This window comes from Enhydra lutris, unplaced genomic scaffold (genome assembly GCF_002288905.1).
Source record: "Enhydra lutris kenyoni isolate GAN:26980312 unplaced genomic scaffold, ASM228890v2 scaffoldscaffold37, whole genome shotgun sequence".
In the NCBI taxonomy this organism is placed as follows: Eukaryota; Metazoa; Chordata; class Mammalia; order Carnivora; family Mustelidae; genus Enhydra; species Enhydra lutris.
Genome location: NW_019154121.1, coordinates 13,879,417 through 13,899,729, shown reverse-complemented (window position 1 = coordinate 13,899,729; position 20,313 = coordinate 13,879,417). Strand labels below are relative to the sequence as shown.

At 39.8% G+C, this 20,313-nt stretch overlaps 1 protein-coding gene across 1 annotated transcript in view; it reads right to left on the bottom strand.

Annotated features, from left to right (window-relative positions):
* The window catches only part of LOC111154461 (malic enzyme 3), a 208,209-nt gene that overhangs the window by 23,755 nt on the left and 164,141 nt on the right, over positions 1-20,313 (bottom strand). The gene's annotated exons all lie outside the window — the stretch shown is intronic.

The following is a 20,313-nucleotide window of genomic DNA, read 5'->3' as shown; positions in this document are numbered from 1 at the left end:
GGATGGCAGACCTCGGCGGTGATGGAAAGACTGAAATGGGGCCTGCCCTTCTGGGGGTCTGCAGCCATCTGAAATCCCTGGAGCAAGATCACTCCCACCCAAGTGCATACAGAGACCCCAACTTCCCAACCACTGGGGCCTGGAGAGCTCTGTAGCCTGCAGGTGTTTCTCCGGGTCTGAGACCTGGAGCTCCTCCACTAGAGACTCTGCTGGGTTCAGGCATTGTATCCTTGCTCAGATGCAGGAAGGCTGGCAAAGGCCACTACATGAAGCCACTGTCATCTCCCCACCCTTTAATAGGGGTGTTGGCCAACTTGTAGGGACACATGAATCAGTTCGTGACCTTATTCGAAATACAGAGCCCAGGATCATCTGCCAGAGCTTCTCACTCAGGGAGTTTGGGGCACAGCTCGGGAATGTACCTTAATTCCCTCCACCTTTATTGTGGTAGAACTGACAAGTAACAATCATCTATTTAAGCTGTACAGTGGCATACTGTGATACACGTATACATTGTGCGGTCATGACCACCCCCAGATTGGATTCTGACCATCCAGAAGTTCTGAGAAATCCTGCCTTTGTGGGTGAAGGCCTTGCCTATTAAGCTGCTTGATAGGCCTTATTCAAAATCTATCCTACAGTTGACTCTTAGACTTCAGGGTCAGGGAAAAGTCCTTATTTCCTACAAAGCCACTGTATCCGTAACCCCTTTTTCCTGTTGACGCTGTGAGACTGCTGAGCACTTGGTTTTCTGCTCCTGTGCTGTGGGCAACCTCAGCCTGCCCTTCTGCACACACCCGTCCCCCGACTCCATTCTTGCTCTTGGTCCTCATTGTGAGAGTTTCGTTCTACTGTGCCTTTTATTGGAAACAAGCACGGCACAAATTATTAGAAATTACCTAATACATAGACATATATACATCGGTCCATTTGTGTCTAACAGTATCTGAGTTCATGTTCATTGACAAAAAGTGCCCTGATTTATCAGCCAGGAGTGCTTGGGCAAGGGATAGAGAGAAGGGGTCTGCCACTCCCCACCTGGTGTGAACCGGAGGCTTAGGACTAGTGTGGGACCTGGAAAGATTTATGCCTCCCGCTAGTTGGGGCACGCAGCTGGGGAGCTCCCTGTGCTACTGGGGGCATGCTTCCGATGAGGCTGGTGGCTATGAGGGGTGCGTAGTACTGAATTAGCCCAGAAGCTTCTTTTTCAACCTCCTAATTTTGTGCCTGGCTTACCCTGCACGATAGAAATCCAGCGGCAGGTAAATACTTTCTCCTTCCACGGTCCTTCCAGAATCTTAGTGAGTTGAAGCTGCTGGGGGGAGGACTTGGAGGTGGGTTCATGTGACAGGGGCAGACATGAAGAGACTGTGACTTCCATGGTCAAGGTACTAACAGTGCTGGGCATGGGTCAGCAGGTTGGTGTGCCTGACCTGGCTCCGAGTGGTCTGACACCTGTCACTTCACTCCTCAATTCTGCCTCAGTTTTCCATCTGTCATTGGGCACAGTCATGTCTGCCTGGGCAACTGCCATGGGCTCTTGTGAGCATGAAAACTGGGGTGATTTTTACTTGTGACGTGTAAAACACACATGTCCTCTTGGCAACAATTCTCCTTCACAGTCACAGAGCAAGGGCTATTTGGGGTGAGGAGAGGGGCTTGCTATCTCTCCAGACCCACCATCCAGCCCCCCTGCTCCTATACAGTGGAAAAAACTGAAAAAGAAACCCCCCTGCGCACAAACCTAATGCTATTCTTGCTGAGCCAAAATTTACTGTGAATTTTTTTTCCAGGGTGTGAATTTCAAGTATTTGGTTTGGGAGGGGGACAGAATGTCTTTGGTTGCTGGTGACATTTTGCTATATATAATCCTCACAAGATGCCCAGTGTTGCCCCATGACTGGCCTGGAGCTAAAATGCTGAAAAGGTCAGACAACAAAGCAATGGGATGCACGTTCTTTCTGTCTTTCTCTCTCTCTCTCTCTCTCTCTCTCTCATACACACACTTGACCTTTAAGCAACACTACTCTGAGGTAAAAATCAGGCAAGAATTAGAAATAAATACCTTTGTTCAGTGCACCATTACTCTTTCATGTTAAACTTAGTTTTTTAGGAGTAAATTTTTATCTTACTTTTTATTTTTTACTTTTAAATTTATTTTTTAATTCCTGTGTCGTTAACACGCAGTGTTATATTAGTTTCAGATGTATAAGCAGTGATTAAACAATTCTATCCATTACTTAGAGCTCATCAAGATAACTGTACTCTTAATCCCTTTCACCTATTTCACATATCCTGCCCCTCCCCACCTCTGCTCTGGTAACCACCAGTTTGTTCTCTGTAGTTAAGAGTCTGTTCTTTGGTTTGTCTCTTTTTTACCCCGTTGTTCACTTGTTTTGTTTCTTAAATTCCACACGAGTGAAATCGTGTGGTATTTGTCTTTCTTTGACTGGCTTCTTTTGCTGAGTGTCCTACTCTTTTGCTCCATCCATGTTGTTGCAAACAGCAAGATTTCCTTCTTTTTTTTCGTGGCTGAATAATACTGCATTGTGTATGCAGACCACACCATCTACCGATGGATACTTGGGCTGCTTCCATAATACGGCTGCTGTAAAGAACACTGCAATAAATATAGAGGTGCATGTATCCTTTTGAATTAGTGTTTTCATATTCTTTGGGTAGATACGCAGCAGTGTGATGACTGGGTCATAGGGTAGTTCTATTTTTAATATTTTGAGGAACCTCCATACTATCCTCCACAGTGGCTGCACCAGTTTGCATTCCCACCAACAGTGCCCTAAGGTTCCTCTTTCTCCGCGTCCTTGCCAGCACTTGTTTCTTGAGTTTTTAATCTTAATGATTCTGACAGGTGTGAGGTGATATCTCATTGTGGTTTTGATCTGCATTCCCTGAAGATGAGTGATGTTGAGCATCTTTTCATGTGTCCGTTAGTCATCTGTGTGTCTTCTTTGAAGAAATGTCTGTTCATTTCTTCTTCCCATTTTTTACTTGGATTATTTATTCATTTTTTTGGTGTTAAGTTGTATAAGTTCTTCATATATTTTGGATACTAACCCTTTATCAGATAGGTCATTTACACATACCATCTCCCATTCTCCCATAGGTCGTCTTTTAGTTTTGTTGGTTGTTTCTTCTGCTGTGCAGAAGCTTTTCACTTTGATCTAGTCCTAAGACTTTATTTTTTGCTTTTGTATCTCTTGCCTCAGGAGACATATCTAGAAAGAAGTTGCTTTGACTGATGTCAGAGAAATTAGTGCCTATATTATCTTCTAGGATTTTTATGGTTTCAGGTCTGACGCTTAGATTCTTACTCTATTTGGGGATTATTTTTGTGTATGGTATAAGGACGTGGTCCAGTTTTCCCAACACCATTTGTTGATGAGACTGTCTTTTTACCACTGGATATTCTTACCTGCTTTGTGGAAGATTATCTGATTATGTAATTGTGGGTTTATTGATGGTCTTTCTGTTCTGTTTTATTGATGTGTCTATTTTTTTTTTTTTTTTTGCCGGTACCATACATACTGTTCTGATTACTACAGCTTTGTAATATATCTTGAAGTCTGGAATTGTGATACCTTCAGTTTTTGTTTTTTTTTTTAAAGATTGTTTTGGCTATTTTAGGATTGTTTATTCTAGTTCTGTAAAAATTTTAGGATTGCTTTTTCTAGTTCTGTAATTTAGGATTCCCTACAAATTTTAGGATTGTTTTATCTAGTTCTATAAAAAACATTGCTGCTATTTTGATAGAGAATGCATTAAATCTGTAGATGGCTTTGGGTACTATAGACATTTCAACAATATGTTCCTCCAATCCATGATATGGAATGTCTTTCCATTTCTTTCTGTTGTCCTCAGTTTCTTCCATAAATGTTTTATAGTTTTCAGAGTATAGGTCTTTCACCTCTTGGGGTAAGTTTATTCTTAGGTGTTTTATTCTTTTTAGTGCAGTTGTAAATGGGATTGTTTTCTTAATTTCTCTTTCTGTTGCTTCATTAGCAGTGTATCGAAATGCTACAGATTTCTGTACATTGTTTTTGCATTCTATGACTTCACTGAATTCATTTATTAGGTTCTGGTAGTTTCTTGGTAGAGTCTTTAGGGTTTTCTACATCTAGTACCATGTCATCTGCCAATAGTGGAAGTTTTACTTCTTCCTTACCAAAATGGTTGCCTTTTATTTCTTCTTCTTGTCTGATGGCTGTGGCTAGGACTATGTTGAATAAAAGTGGTGAGACTGGACATCCTTGTCTTGTTCCTGACCTTGGGGTAAGAGTTCTCAGTTTTCCGCACTGAGTATGCTGTTAGCTGTGGGTTTTCATATTTGGCCTTTATTATGTTGAGGTATATTCCCTCTAAGTTTAGTTTGTTGAGATTTCTTTTATCATAAATGAATGTTGTACTTTGTCAACAGCTTTTTCTGCATAACTACTGAAATAATCATGGTTTTTATCTTTTTTCTTATTGATGTGATGTATCATATGGATTGATTTGCAAATATTGAACCTTCTTTGCATCCTAGGAATAAATCCAGCTTGACTATGGTGAATGATTTTTTTAATTTAATTTTTAAATTTTTTAATAAACATATAATGTATTTTTATCCCCAGGGGTACAGGACTGTGAATCGCCAGGTTTACACATTTCACAGCACTCATCATAGCACATACCCTCCCCAATGTCCATATCCCCACCACCCTCTCCCGTCCCCTCTCCCCCCAGCAACCCTCAGTCTTTTTTTTTGAGATTGAGTCTTTTATGGTTTGTCTCCCTCCCGGTCCCATCTTCTTTCGTTTTTTCTTTTCCTACCCCCAAACCCCCCACATTGCATCTCCACTTCCTCATATCAGGGAGATCATATGACAGTTGTCTTTCTCCGATTGACTTATTTCGCTAAGCATAATACCCTCTAGTTCCATCCACGTTGTCACAAATGGCAAGATTTCATTTCCTTTGATGGCTGCATAGTATTCCATTGTATATATATACCACATCTTCTTTATCTATTCATCTGTTGCTGGACATCTAGGTTCTTTCCATAGTTTGGCTATTGTGGACATTGCTGCTATAAACATTTGGGTGCACGTGCCCCTTCAGAGCACCACGTTTGTATCTTTAGGATATATACCCAGTAGTGCAATCGCTGGGTCATAGGGTAGCTCTATTTTCAGTTTTTTGAGGAACCTCCACACTGTTTTCCAGAGTGGTTGCACCAGCTTGCATTGTGGTGAATGATTCTTAATGTGTGGTTGGATTTGGTCTGCCAATACTTTATTGAGGATTTTTCATCTGTGTTCATCAGAAATACTGGCCTGTAGTTCTCTTTTTTGTGGTGACTTTATCTGGTTATCTGGTTTCTGTATCAGGGTAATCCTGGCCTCGCAGAAAAAATTTGGAAGTTTTCTTTCTCTTCTAATTTTTTTTTTGTTGTTTTCTGGATTATTTACACTAATGCGAGTGTTATCTAGTTGTAGTCGTAGGATGAGGTAAGTTTATAGTCCTCTTAAACCACCATCTTGGCCCCCTCCTACATTCCATTTTATATAAGAAAAATGTCTCCAGGAAAAATTTGATGAGATAGAGTAAAACCTCATTAATTCAGGTCACTTTAATCCTAACTTGCACACTGCACATTTTGTGCAATTCTAATGTGAATTTTCTACCCAATAACTAGACTTAGTTCCCAGAACTTCTTGGATTTAAGGACCCTCAGAACCCTTAACCACCTCAGATACTCTTCCCCATAGCTGCTCCCTGTGTATTTCCTTTCCAGGAGCTACTCCTACTCCAGAATGTCTACTGTCCATGCTGGTCTCTGACAGCCTGTCCTTTGCTTCCCTCATTCCTACTGCACCTTGCATCTTTTGTCTCCATTGAGAACTTTGGGACCTTTACAATTTTTTCCCAGTTTCTCAGCCCTTCATGGCTTTTCATAAAACCAAACTACTGGCCTGTGTGAACCAAAAGTGACTACTTCAGTTGCTTTCAGCATCTTCCATCCATCTATTCATCAACACATCCATTCATCCTTCCAAAAGCATCTACTGAACACCTGTGATGAGCTGATAGTTTAGTTGTCCAATAAATGTTTTATAAAGGGTTAGATATATGAAGGAATTGGTAGATGAGTGAGTTTGCCTGCCAACTTGTTAATGTAATTAAAAGCCCATTAAGAACAAAAAATTTTAAAGTGAAAATCTAAATTGTCTAGATGAAAAAAATTTGTTCTCAATTCATCCATGTACATTCAAATACAGGTAATGGACTTCACCAAAACACCCATTTAAATGTTATAGAGGAGCAAGATGGTGGAGGAGTAGGAGACCCTCTTTCCATCGGTCCCCTGAATTGAGCTACATATCTACCAGAGTACTCTGAACACCATGAAATCAGCCTAAGATTTACGATTATACACTTCTGGATCTCTACAGGGGAAGAAGATCATCACTGGAGAGGTACAGAGGAGGGGGGAGTACATGGGCTGATATTGGATGATAAACAGAAGGGGGAGGGAGCCACCAGAAATGAGCCATTGGAAAGTAATAACCAATGTGAAAATGCCTTGTGCTAGGGGACCAGCAATAGCCTGGAGACCAGTGACTATGAGATGGGAAGGGACTAAAAACAGCACTCAAACAGAACAAAGGGACTTAAGGGACAATTGTTGGGACTGGGTGGCTGCAGGCATGGACCTAAGCCCACGGTCCCAGGATGGCCACAGCTGGCACCTCCTGGTGCCTGGGAGCCTGGCATGGGCTCGAGTAAGTGTTCCTTGGGGCTGGCAGCTGCCATGGCCACCACAGCCACCTCTAGTGCCTCCACCACCACCGGGGCTGAGTGCACCCCGCATGCGCTCCAGTCAGCAGTCCTGGAATCGCAGCTGCCGGGACCGGGCTCACTCTGACCAGTATTGCTCATGGTTTTTGTGGCATGGGGGTACAGAGACAAGTGGAGGCCTTGGGCGACCACTGAGAAGGTGGCTGGGGGTGCACCCTGCCTGTGGGAGTCTGCCGTGTTCAATGGAGTTTGCAGGGGGGAGTCTGTGTGTTCTGGAACATTCAAGTAAGAGCAGACTGTAGCTTCTCTCTAAGGGGGAGGTCTGGGTACAGGCAGTTAATTTTGCTCTGACCCTCTAAAAAGGTATGAAAAGCTGCCAAAGAACAAAAACCTCCAGAGAACAAAAGCCTGAAAAACCAGTTTCCACAGAGCCCAGCCCCTTGATAGGGGGTGGGGCAACTCCACCCAAGCAGCATTGACTGAAAAACAGTGAGCAGGTCCCTCCCCAGAAGACAAGCTGAAAGCACAAGAAGACAACAACCACAGGGTCCCCATAAAACTGTAAAAGCCTGGGGGAGTAGGGAAGATGGCAGAGAAGTAGGAGACCTAAATATCATCAGGTCCCAGGAGTTCAGCCAGATAGTTATCAAACCGTTCTGAACACCTAGAAACTCAACAGGAGATCGAAGAAAAGAAGTGCAGCAATTCTAGGAACAGAAAAGTGACCACTTTCTGGAAGGTAGGACGTGTGGAAAAGTGAATCCGAGGTGATATATGGGAAGATAAACCCTGGGGGGAGGGGCTGCCTCCTAGCAGGCAGCAGAGCAGTGGAGCACAAAATTGGAACTTTTAGAAGTCTGCTTCACTGAGAGTCATTGCTCCTGAGTCTAAGCAGGAGGTTGGGCGGGGGAGTGGTGGTATGGAAACATCGCTGGGACAGGGTTTCAGGACCCTCAGGGTTACAGAGAGACCAGGGGTGTCTGGGTGTGGCAGAGCTCCCCAGTACCAGAGTGGGGAAGCTGGCTGCAGAGAAGATGCTGAGGAGAGGGCTCTCAGCTTGGGGTTACTTTAAATCGTGATCTGAGGCACAGTCAGGTCACTGCTCTTTGAGTAGGGACCCCACAAGTGGCAGATCTGGGGAAACACCCACCTTCCTCCACCGGGAGGAGCAGTGCGGTATCAAGCTGCAGAAATCTGCTGGGTTTGGAAACTCCAAATGGGGCTGTGTACCAGAGATAGAAATGCTCAGTCACAGGCTGGGTGAGCATGGACTGTGGCCAGAGACCTGGGAGACAGGAATGATGGACTCCTTTTCTCTGAGGGCACGCTGAGGAGTGGGGCCCCAAGCTATCGGCTCCTCCAGGCCAGAGATTGGGAGGCCACCATCTTCATTCTGTCCTCCAGAGCTGTACAGAAAGTATTCAGGGAAAAAAATCTCCTGAGAGCAAACACCAGCCGATTGCCTAGCCTGGCCCCTGGCAAGGGTGGTACTATCCCTTGTCAGGCAAAGACATTTGAGAATCACTGCAACAGGCCCCAACCCCAGAAGATCAGCAAGAACATCCCTTCAGGACCAAGTCTCCTGAGTAACAGAGACAATCTGAGATTGAAACTATAATACACCAATGTTAGCGGAATATAGCACATAGAATTCATGGCTTTTTTCCCATGATTCTTTAGTCTTTCAAAGTTAAATTTTTAAAATTTGTTTTTTTTCTTTTTCTATTTTTTGGAATTTTTCCTCTTTCCTATTTTAAGTATTATCAATACCTTTTTAAAGATCTTTTTTCATTTTCATTTTTATAGTCATACTGAATCCTTTCATAGTATTTAACCTTATTTTTGGTATACATATAAGTTTTTCTTTCTCTAAAATTTCAGGATACAGTTTCTTCTAACAGGCCAAAATATACCCTAAATCTAGCATCTGGCTTTGTTCTAGTCTTCAGCCTGATTATATTCTGTCCCTTTTCCCCCCATTTTTCAACCACCTTCTTATCAATTCCTTTTTAAAATTTTTTTTTAATTTTTTAAAGATTCTTATTTATTTGACAGAGATCACAAGTAGGCAGAGAGGCAGGCAGAGCGAGAGGGAGGAAGCAGGCTCCCTGCTGAGCAGAGAGCCTGGTGTGGGGCTTGATCCTAGGACCCTGAGATCATGACTTGAGCCAAAAGCAGAGGCTTTAACCCACTGAGCCACTCAGGTGCCCCTTATCAATTCCTTTAAAAAAATATTTTTAAATTTTCATCTTTACAGTCCTATTCTATCCCTTCGTCATGTTTACCTATAATACATACACACACACATATACTTTTTAAAATTTTGGAAGGCAGTTTCTTCTAACAGACCAAATCAAGTGTGTGGCTCTGGTCTAGTCACCAGCCTAATCATATATATATATATATATATATATATATATATATATATATATATATATATATACAGACACACACACACATATATATATGTATGTATATAAAATTTCTTTTCTTTTCCCCCTGGTTTTGGGTCTCTTCTGATTTTGTTAGTGTATATTCTTCTGGGGTCATTGTTACCCTTCTAGCATTTTGTTTTCTCATTCATCTATTTTTCTGTGGACAAAATGACAGAAGGCAGAAAATCTCAACTCAAAAAAAAAAAAAAAAAGAACAAGAGGCAGTACCAACTGCTGGGGACCTAATCTATACGGACATTAGTAAGAGGTCAGAACTAGAGATCAGAATGGTGATTATAAAGATGCTAGCTGGGCTTGGAAAAAAAGCACAGAAGATACTAGAGAATCCCTTTCTGGAGAAATAAAAGAACTGAAATCTAACCAAGTTGAAATAAAAAATGTTATTAATGAGGTACAATAAAAAATGGAGGCTCTTACTGCTAGGATAAATGAGGCAGAAGAGAGAATTAGTGATATAGAAGACCAAATGATGGAGAGTAAAAAAGCTGAGAAAAAGAGAGATAAAATACTGGATCACAAGGGGAAAATCTGAGAGATAAGTGATACTGTAAGACGAAACAATATTAGAATAACTGGGATCCCAAAAGAAGAAGAGGGGGGCAGAAGGTATATTGGAGCAAATTATAGCAGAGAACTCCCCTAATTTGGGGAAGGAAACAGGCATCAAAATCCAGGAGGCACAGAGAATCCCCCCCTTGAAATCAATAAAAATAGGTCTACACCCCATCATCTAATAGTAAAACTTATAAGTCTCAGAGATAAAGAGAAAATCCTGAAAGCAGCTTGGGACAAGAGGTCCATAACCTACAGCAGCAGAAATTTTAGACTGGCAGCAGACCTATCCACAGAGGCCTGGCAGGCCAGAAAGGGCTGGCATGATATATTCAGAGCACTAAATGAGAAAAATATGCAGCCAGGAATATATATCCAGCTAGGCCGTCACTGAAAATAGAAGGAGAGTTAAAAAGCTTCCAGGACAAACAAACAACTAAAAGAATTGCAAACACCAAACGAGCCCTACAGGAAATATTGAAAGGGATCCTCTAAGCAAGGAGAGAGCCTAAAAGTAACAGACCAGAAAGGAACAGAGACAATATACAGTAACAGTCACCTTACAGACAGTACAACAGCACTAAATTCATATCTTTCAATAGTCACCCTGAATGTAAATGGGCTAAATGCCCCAATCAAAAGACACAGGGTATCAGAATGGATAAGAAAAAAACAAGGTCCATTGATATGCTGTCTGGAAGAGACTCATTTTAGACCCAAAGACACCTCCAGGTTTAAAGTGAGGAAGTGGAAAACAATTTACCATGCTAATTGACATCAAAAGAAAGCTGGGGTGGCAGTGCTTATATCAGATAAATTAGATTTGAAGCCAAAGACTATTAGATGAGGAAGGCCACTATATCATACTTAAAGGGTCTGTCCAACAAGAAGAGGTAACAATTTTAAATATCTATGCCCCTAACAAGGTAATAGTCAATTATATAAGCCAATTAATAACAAAATCAAAGAAACACATCAACAATAATACAATAATAGTAGGAGACTTTAACACCCCCCTCACTGAAAAGGACAGATCACCTAAGCAAAAGATCAACAAGGAAATAAAGGCTTTGAATGACACACTGGACCAGATGGACAACACACATATATTTAGAACATTCCATCCCAAAGCAACAGAATATATATTCTTCTCTAGTGCACATGGAACATTCTTCAGAACAGATCACATCCTAGGTCACAAATCAGGTCTCAATTGGTGCCAAAAGACTGGGATTATTCCCTGCGTATTTTCAGACCACAATGCTTTGGAACTAGAACTCAACCACAAGAGGAAAGTTTGAAATAACCCAAATACATGGAGGCTAAAGACCATCTTACTGAAGAATGAATGGGTCAACCAGGAAATTAAAGAAGAATTTAAAAAATTCATGGAAACAAATGAAAATGAAAACACAACTGTTCAAAATTTTTGGGATGCAGAAAAGGCAGTCCTGAGAAGAAAGTATATAGCAATACAAACCTTTCTCAAGAAACAAGAAAGGTCTCAAATACACAACCTAACCCTATACCCAAAGAAGCAAGAGAAAGAACAGCAAAGAAAGCCTAAACCCAGCAGGAGAAGAGAAATTATAAAGATCAGAGCAGAAATTAATGAAATAGAAACCAAAAGAACAGTAGAACAAATCAATGAAACTAGGAGGTTGTTCTTTGAAAGAATTAATGAGACTGAAAAATCCCTGGCCAGACCTATCAAAAAGAAAAGAGAAAGGACCCAAATTAATAAAATTATGAATGAAAGTGGAGAGAACACTATCAACACCAAAGAAATACAAACAATTATAAGAACATATTATGAGCAACTATATACCAGTAAATTTGACAATCTGGAAGAAATGGATGCATTCCTAGAGATGTATAAACTTCCAAAACTGAACCAGGAAGAAATAGAAAACTTGAACAGATGTATAACCAGTAAGGAGATTGAAGCAGTAATTAAAAATCACCCAGCAAACAAGAGCCCAGGACCAAAGAGCTTCCCAGGGGAACTCCACCACATGCTTAAAGAAGAATTAATATCTATTCTCCTGAAACTCTTCCAAAAAATAGAAATTGAAGGAAAATGTCCAAACTCATTTTATGAGACCAGCATTACCTTGATCCCCAAACCAGACAAAGACACCATCAAAAAGTAGAATTACAGACCAATATCCTTGATGAAAACGGATGCAAAAATTCTCACCAAAATACCAGCCAATAGGATCCAACAGTACATTAAAAGGGTTATTCACCACAACCAAGTGGGATTTATTCCTGGGCTGCAAGGTCAGTTCAACATACACAAATCAAAGTGATACAATACATTAATAAAAGAACAAGAACCATATGGTACTCTCAATAGATGCTGAAAAAGCATTTGACAAAGTACAGCATCCTTTCTTGATCAAAACTCTTCACAGTGTGGGGATATCATAATCAATATCATAAAAGCCATCTATGAAAAGCCCACAGCAAATATCGTTCTCAATGGGAACAACTGAAAGCTTTTCCCCTAGGGTCAGGAACATGGCAGGAATGTCCACTCTCACCACTGCTGTTCAACGTAATACTATAGAAGTCCTAGCCTCAGCAATCAGACAACAAAAAGAAATAAAAGGCATCCAAATTGGTAAAGAAGTAGTCAAACTCTCACTCTTTGCAGATGATATGATACTTCATGTGGAACACTCAAAAGCCTCCACTCCAAAACTGCTAGAACTCATATAGGAATTCAGTAAAGAGGAAGGATATAAAATCAATGCACAGAAATCAGTTGCATTTTTATACACCAACAACAAGATGGAAGAAAGAGAAATTAAGGAGTCGATCCTGTTTATAATTGCCCCCATAACCATAAGATACCTAGGAATAAATTTGACCAAAGAGGCAAAGAATCTATACTCAGAAAACTATTAAGTACTCATGAAAGAAATTGAGGAAGACACAAAGAAATGGAAAAATATTCCATGCTCACGGATTGGAAGAAAAAATGTGAAAATGTCCACGCTACCTAGAGCAATCTACACATTTAATGCAATCCCTATCAAAATACCATCAATTTTTTGCAAGGATATGGAACAAATAATCCTAAAATTTATATGGAACCAGAAAAGACCTCAAATAGCCAGAGGAATGTTGAAAAAGAAAGCCAAAGTTGGTGGCATCACAATTCCAGACTTCAAGCTCTATTACAAAGCTGTAATCATCAAGACAGTAGGGTACTGGCACAAAAACAGACACATAGATCAATGGAACAGAATAGAGAACCCAGAAATGGACCTTCAACTCTATGGTCAACTAATCTTTGACAAAACAGGAAAGAATGTCCAATGAAAAAATGACAGTCTCTTCAACAAATGGTGTTGAGAAAATTGGACAGCCACATGTAGAAGAATGAACCTGGACCATTTCCCTATACCACACACAAAAAATTAGATTCAAAATGGATGAAGGACCTCAATGTGAGACAGGAATCCATTAAAATCCTTGAGGAGAATACAGGCAGCAACCTCTTTGACCCCAGCTGCAGGGACTTCCTGGAAACATTACCCAAGGCAAGGAAACAAGGGCAAAAATGAACTTTTGGGACTTTGTCAAGATCAAAAGCTTTTGTCCAACAAAGGAAATAGTCAACAAAACCAAAAGACAACTGACAGAATGGAAGAAGATATTTGCAAATGACCTATCAGATAAAGGGCTTGTATCCAAAATCTATAAAGAACTTATCACACTCAACACCCAAAGAGCAAATAATCCAATCAAGAAGTGGGCAGAGGACATGAACAGACATTTCTGCAAAGAAGACATCCAACAGGAAATGACAGGTGTTGGTGAGGATGTGGAGAAAGGGGAACCCTCCTACACTGTTGGTGGGAATGTAAGATGGTACAGCCAATCTGGAAAATAGTATGGAGGTTCCTCAAAAAGTTGAAAATAGAGCTACCTTACAAACCAGCAATTGCAATACTGGTACAAATGTAGTGACCCCAAGGGGCACGTGCACCCAAATGTTTATAGAAGCAATGTCCACAATAACCAAACTATGGAAAGAACTCAGATATCCATCAACAGATGAATGGATAAAGAAGATCTGGTATATAAATACAATGGAATACTATGCAGCCATCAAAAAACCTGAAATCTTGCCATTTTCAATGACGTGGATGGATCTAGAGGGTATTATGCTAAGTGAAATAAGTCAATCAGAGAAAGACAATTATCATATGATTTCACTGATAGGAGGAATTTGAGAAACAAGACAGAGGATCATAGGGGAAGGGAGGGAAAAATGAAACAAGATGAAACCAGAGAGGGACACAAACCATAAAAGACTCTCAATGTCAGGAAACAAACTGAGGGTTGCTGGAGGGGAGGAGGGTGGGAGAGATGGGGTGATTGGGTGATGGACATTGGGGAGGGTATGTGCTCTGCTGAGTGTGGTGAATTGTGCTAAGACTGATGAATCACACACCTGTAATCCTGAAACAAACAATATATGTCAATAAAAAACAAACAAAACACGGAATCATATTGAAACAAATAAATTCAGCACATTTGGGGGAAAAAAAAACACCGTAAAACCCCAACATCAGGGGAAAACAATATATTAAGCTCCTGGTACTGCCTCAGAGCCCGTATATTTCTTATATACAACTTTCTCTCACTTTTTAAGAAAAATTCGTTCTCATGATTCTTGTTTTTATTTTTTTACCTACTTACATTTCAACTAGATGTTTAACACAACATATTCCATAGTAACCTTTTAACTTGAACTTTTTTCATACATAAACTTTTTTCTTCATATATATATATGTGCTTCATATATATATATATGCTTCAAGGTAGTCCTTTTTCCCTATTCAGTTACACACACACACACACACACACACACACACACACACACACCAGTTTTAATTTCCCTGTATCTCTGGAAAGTTGAGTACTCCAACATAGATAACAAAATACACCCAGGAAGAACTGAAATACCCTTCCTCACCCACATTGAGGGATTATAACCATCTTTCCATCACCCCCCTTTTTGCTTTGTCTTTTTGTTTTTTTTCTCTTTTGCTGGTCTTTCTGTGTGCTTGTTTTTGTTTTTGTACTCTATAAATGTTATTCTTGGGGTTCATTTTGGCTGGGTTTTTCTTTTTCTTTTGTCGGTCTTTTTGTTTTTTCATTTTTTTGGTATTTTATAAATCTTACTGTTGGGGCTCATTTTAGCTGTTTGGTTTTTTTTTTTTTTCTTTTCTCTTTCTCTCTTTTTCTTTTTTCTTTCTTTTTGGTGGTGACTTCCAATTGTTTTGAAACTTTTCAGGGTGTCCTTTACCTGGATCATGGTTGATATTTTCAGCTATACATCCCCTCAACCACCTCTCACCAGAATGACTAGGAGGAGGAATGCCCAATAGAGGAAAAATTCAGAGACTGTGACCCCTGCCACAGAACTATTGGATATGAACATAAGCAAGATGTCAGAAATAGAATTCAGGGCAACAGTTATCCAGACAGTGGCTAGGTTGGAGAAGACCATTAATGGGAACATAGAATCTCTAAGGACAGAAGTGAGAGCTGATCTGTCAAAACTTCAAAATGCTATCAATGAGATTTAATCCAAATACTCTAACAGCTAGGGTAAATGAGGCAGAAGATTGAATTAGTGATCTAGAAGACAAACTGATAGAAAAGAAGGATCAGAAGGAGGATCAAAAGGAAAAAGAAAGAGGATCAGAAGGAACAAACAGCTTAGAAGCTGAATTAGTTCTAATTAATTAATTGTTAATTAATTAATTAGTTAATCTAATGAATTAATTCTAATTCTTAGAACAGAATTAGAGAAATAAATGATACCATGAAACATTCCAATGTTAGAATAACTGGGATCCCTGAGGGGGTGGGGAGAGAGAAAGGACTAGAAGATACAGTTGAGCAAATGCTAGCTGAGAATTTCCCTAGTCTGGGGAATGGAACAAATGTTCATGTCCTAGAGGCAGAGAGGATACCCCCTCAAACTCAACGAGAGTAGAAAGAGGGCGAATTGATTGTGATTGTGAAATTCATGAATTGTAAATTCAGAAAAATGTTTTAAGGGCAGCTAGGGAGAAGAGATTCCTTACATACAAAGGGAGGAACATCAGAATAACATCAGACTGTCCAAAGAAACCTGGCAAGCCAGAAAGGGCTGGCAAGACACATTCAGGACACTAGATGAGAAGAACATGTAGCCAAGAATACTTTATAGGGAGAGCCTGACATTCAGAATGGATGGAGAGATAAGAGCTTCCAAGTCCATCAAAGTCTAAAAGAGTACATGACCACCAAGCCGGCACGACAAGAAATATTATGGGGGGGGGATTCTATAAAAGAAGAAAGACCCAAGAGTGAGAGAGAACAGAAATTTAAGGAGACAATCTATAGAAACAAGGTCCTCACAGCAACATGATGACAATAAAAACATACCTTTCAATAATCACTATCAATGTGAATAGCCTAAATGCTCCCATAAAGCAGCACAGGGTTGAAGACTGGATAAAAAGACAGGACCCATCCATATGTTGTCTACAAGAGATACATTTTGAACCTAAGGATACATCCAGACTGAAAGTGAAGGGTTGGAGAACCATCTTTCGTGCCACTGGGCCTCAAAAGAAAGCTGGGGGTAGCGATTCTCGTATCAGACAAATTAGATTGTAGCCTAAAGACTATAATTAGAGATGCAGAAGAACACTACATCATTCTTAAAGAGTCTATCCAACAAGAAGATCTAACAGTTGCAAATATTTATGCCCCCAACATGGGAGCAGCCAACTACATAAGCTAACTGTTAATCAGAATAAAGAGACATATTGATAAGAATATGTTAATTCTAGGGGATCTTAACATGCCATTCTCAGCAGCAGACTGATCTAAGCAGATAATCAACAAAGAAACAAGAACTCTGAATGACACACTCGGCCACATGGACCTCATAGATATATACAGAACATTCCACCCTAAAACAACAATACTCATTCTTCTTGAGTGCACATGGAACTTTCTCCAGAATAGAACACATATAGGGTCTTTACCAATACCAAAAGATTGAGATTGTTCCCTGCATATCCTCAGACCACAATGTTTTGAAACTGGAACTCAACCACAAGAAAAAGTTTGGAAGAAATTCAAACACTTGGAAGATAAATACCATCCTACTCAAGAATGTTTGGATCAACCAGGAAATCAAAGAATAACTTGAACAATTCATGGAAACCAATGAGAATGAAGACACATTGGTCCAAAACCTATGGAATACAGCAAAGGCAGTCCTAAGGGGGAAATACATAGCCATCCAAGCCTCACTCAAAAAAAAAAAAAAATCCTGAATACAGAAAATCTCTTTACACCTTAAAGAACTGGAGAATCAACAAATTAAGCCTACCCCACACACGAGAAGGAAAATAATTAAGATTAGAGCAGAGATCAATGAGTTAGAAACTAGAGATACAGTAGAACGCATCAACGAAACTAGAAGCTGGTTCTTTGAGAGAATTAATAAGATCAATAAACCACTGGCCAGACTAATCCAAAAGAAAAAAGACCCAAATTAATAAAATTATGAATGAAAGGGGAAGGTTCATGACTAATACCAAGGAAACAGAAACAATCATCAGAAATTATTATCAACATCTACATGCCAATAAGTTAAGCAATCTAGAAGAAATGGATGCATTCCTGGAAACCTATAAAATTCCAAGACTGAAACAGGAAGAAATCAACAACCTGAATAGACCAAGAACTAGGAATAAGATTGAAGCAGTGATCAAAAACCTCCCAAAAAACAAGAGTTCAGGACCTGATGGATTCCCTGGGGAATTCTACCAAGCATTCAAAGAAGAAATAATACCTATTCTTCTGAAGCAGTTTCAAAAAATAGAAACAGAAGTAAAACTGCCAGACTCTTTCTATGAAGCCAGCATTACCTTGATCCCCAAACCAGGCAAAGATTCCATCAAAAAAGGAGAGTTTCAGACCAATATCCCTGATGAATATGGATACCAAGATTCTCAACAAGATTCTAGCTAATAGGATCCAACAGTATATTGAAAAGATTATCCACAAGGACCAGGTGGGATTTATCCCTGGGATGCAAAAGTGGTTCAACATTCGCAAATCAATCAATGTGATAGAATAAATTAATAAAAGAAGAGAGAAGAAACACATGGTCCTCTCAATTGATGCAGAAAAAGAATTTGACAAAATACAACATTCTTTCCTGATAAAAACTCTTCAGAGTATAGGGATAGAGGGAACATTCCTCAACTTCATAAAATCTATCTGTGAAAAACCCACAGCGAATATCATTCTCAATGGGGAAAAGCTGGTCTTCCCACTGAGATCAGGAACATGACAAGGATGCCCACTCTCACCACTGTTGTTCAACATAGTATTAGATGTCCTAGCAACAGCAGACAACAAAAAAAATTAAAGGTATTCAAATTGACAAAGAAGAAGTCAAACTCTCTCTTTGCAGATGACATGATACTTTATGTGGAAAAACCAAGACCCCACCCCCAAATTACTAGAACTCATACAGCAACTCAGTAATGTGGCAGGATACAAAATCAACGCACAGAAATCAGTTGATTTCTTATACAATAAGAATGAAACTGTAGAAAGGGAAATTAGAGATTCAATTCCATTCAAAATAGCACCAAAACCTATAAGACACCTTGGAATAAATCTAACCAAAGAGGTAAAGGATCTATAATTGAGGAACTATAGAACACTTAGGAAAGAAATGGATGAAGACACAAAAATATGGAAAAACTCATGGGTCCATGCTCATGGATTGTAAGAATAAACATTGTTAAAATGTCTATGTTGCCCAGAGCAATCTATACTTTCAATGCCATCTCAATCAGAATACCACTGGCATTTTTCCAAAGTGCTAGAACAAATGATCCTAAAATTTGTAGGGAACCAGAGAAGACCCCAAATAGCCGAGGAAATGGGGAAGAAGAAAAACAAATCTGGGGGCATCACATTGCCTGATTCCAAGCTTTATTACAAAGCTTTGATCACCAAGATAGCATGGTACTGGCACAAAAACAGACACATAGACCAGTGGAATAGAACAGAGAGCCCAGATATGGACCCTCAACTCTATGGTCAAATAATCTTCAACAAAGCAGGAAAAAAATATCCAGTGGAAAAAGACAGTCTCTTCAATAAATGGTGTTGGGAAAATTGGACAGCTATATACAGAAGAATGAAACTCAGCCATTCTCTTACACCATACACAAAGACAAACTCAAAATGGATGAAAGACCTCAATGTGAGACAGGAATCCATCAAAATCCTAGAGGAGAACATAGGCAGTAACCTCTTCGACATTGGCCACAGCAACTTCTTTCAAGAAACATCTCCAAAGGCAAGGGAAACAAAAGCGAAAATGAACTTTTGGGACTCCATCAAGATAAAAAATCTCCTGCACAGTAAAGGAAAGAGTCAACAAACCAAAGAGGCAACCCATGGAATGGGAGAAGATATTGCAAATGACACTACAGACAAAGGGCTGATATCCAAGATCTATAAAGAACTCCTCAAACTCAGCCAAAAAACAAATTATCAAGTCAAAAAAATGGGCAGAAGATATGAACAGACACTTCTCCAATGAAGACATACAAATGGCTAGTAGACACATGAAAAAATGTTCATCATCATTAGCCATCAGGGAAATCCAAATCAAAACCACATTGAGATACCACCTTACACCAGTTAGAAGGGCCAAAATTAACAAGACAGTAAACAACATATGTTGGAGAGAATGTGGAGAAAGGGGAAACCTCTTACAATATTGGTGGGAATGTAAGTTGGTGCAGCCACTTTGGAAAACTAGTGTGGATGTTCCTTAAGAAATTAAAAATAGAGCTTCCCTATGACCCTGCAACTGCACTACTGGGTATTTACCCCGAAGATACAGATATAGTGATAAGAAGGGCTATATGTTCCACAATAGCCAAACTATAGAAAGAACCTAGATGTCCAGCAACAGATGAATGGATAAAGAAGATGTGGTATATATATACAATGGAATACTATGCAGCCATCAAAAGAAATGAAATCTTGCCATTTGTGACTATGTGGATGGAACTAGAGGGTATTATGCTTAATGAAATAAGTCAATCAGAGAAAGACAACTATCATATGATCTCCCTGATATGAGGAAGTGGAGATGCAACAAGTGGGGGAGCTTGGGGGGTAGGAAAAGAATAAATGAAAGAAGATGGGATCGGGAGGGAGACAAACCTTAAGAGACTCTTAATGTCACAAAACAAAATGAGGGGGGTTGGGGGGAGGGAAGTAGGGAGAGGTGGTGGGGTTATGGACATTGGGGAGGGTATGTGCTATGGTTAGTGCTGTGAAGTGTGTAAACCTGGCGATTCACAGACCTATACCCCTGGGGCTAATAATACATTATATGTTTATAAAAAAATTAAAAAATAAAAAGTCATTTTGGCTAGAAAAAAAA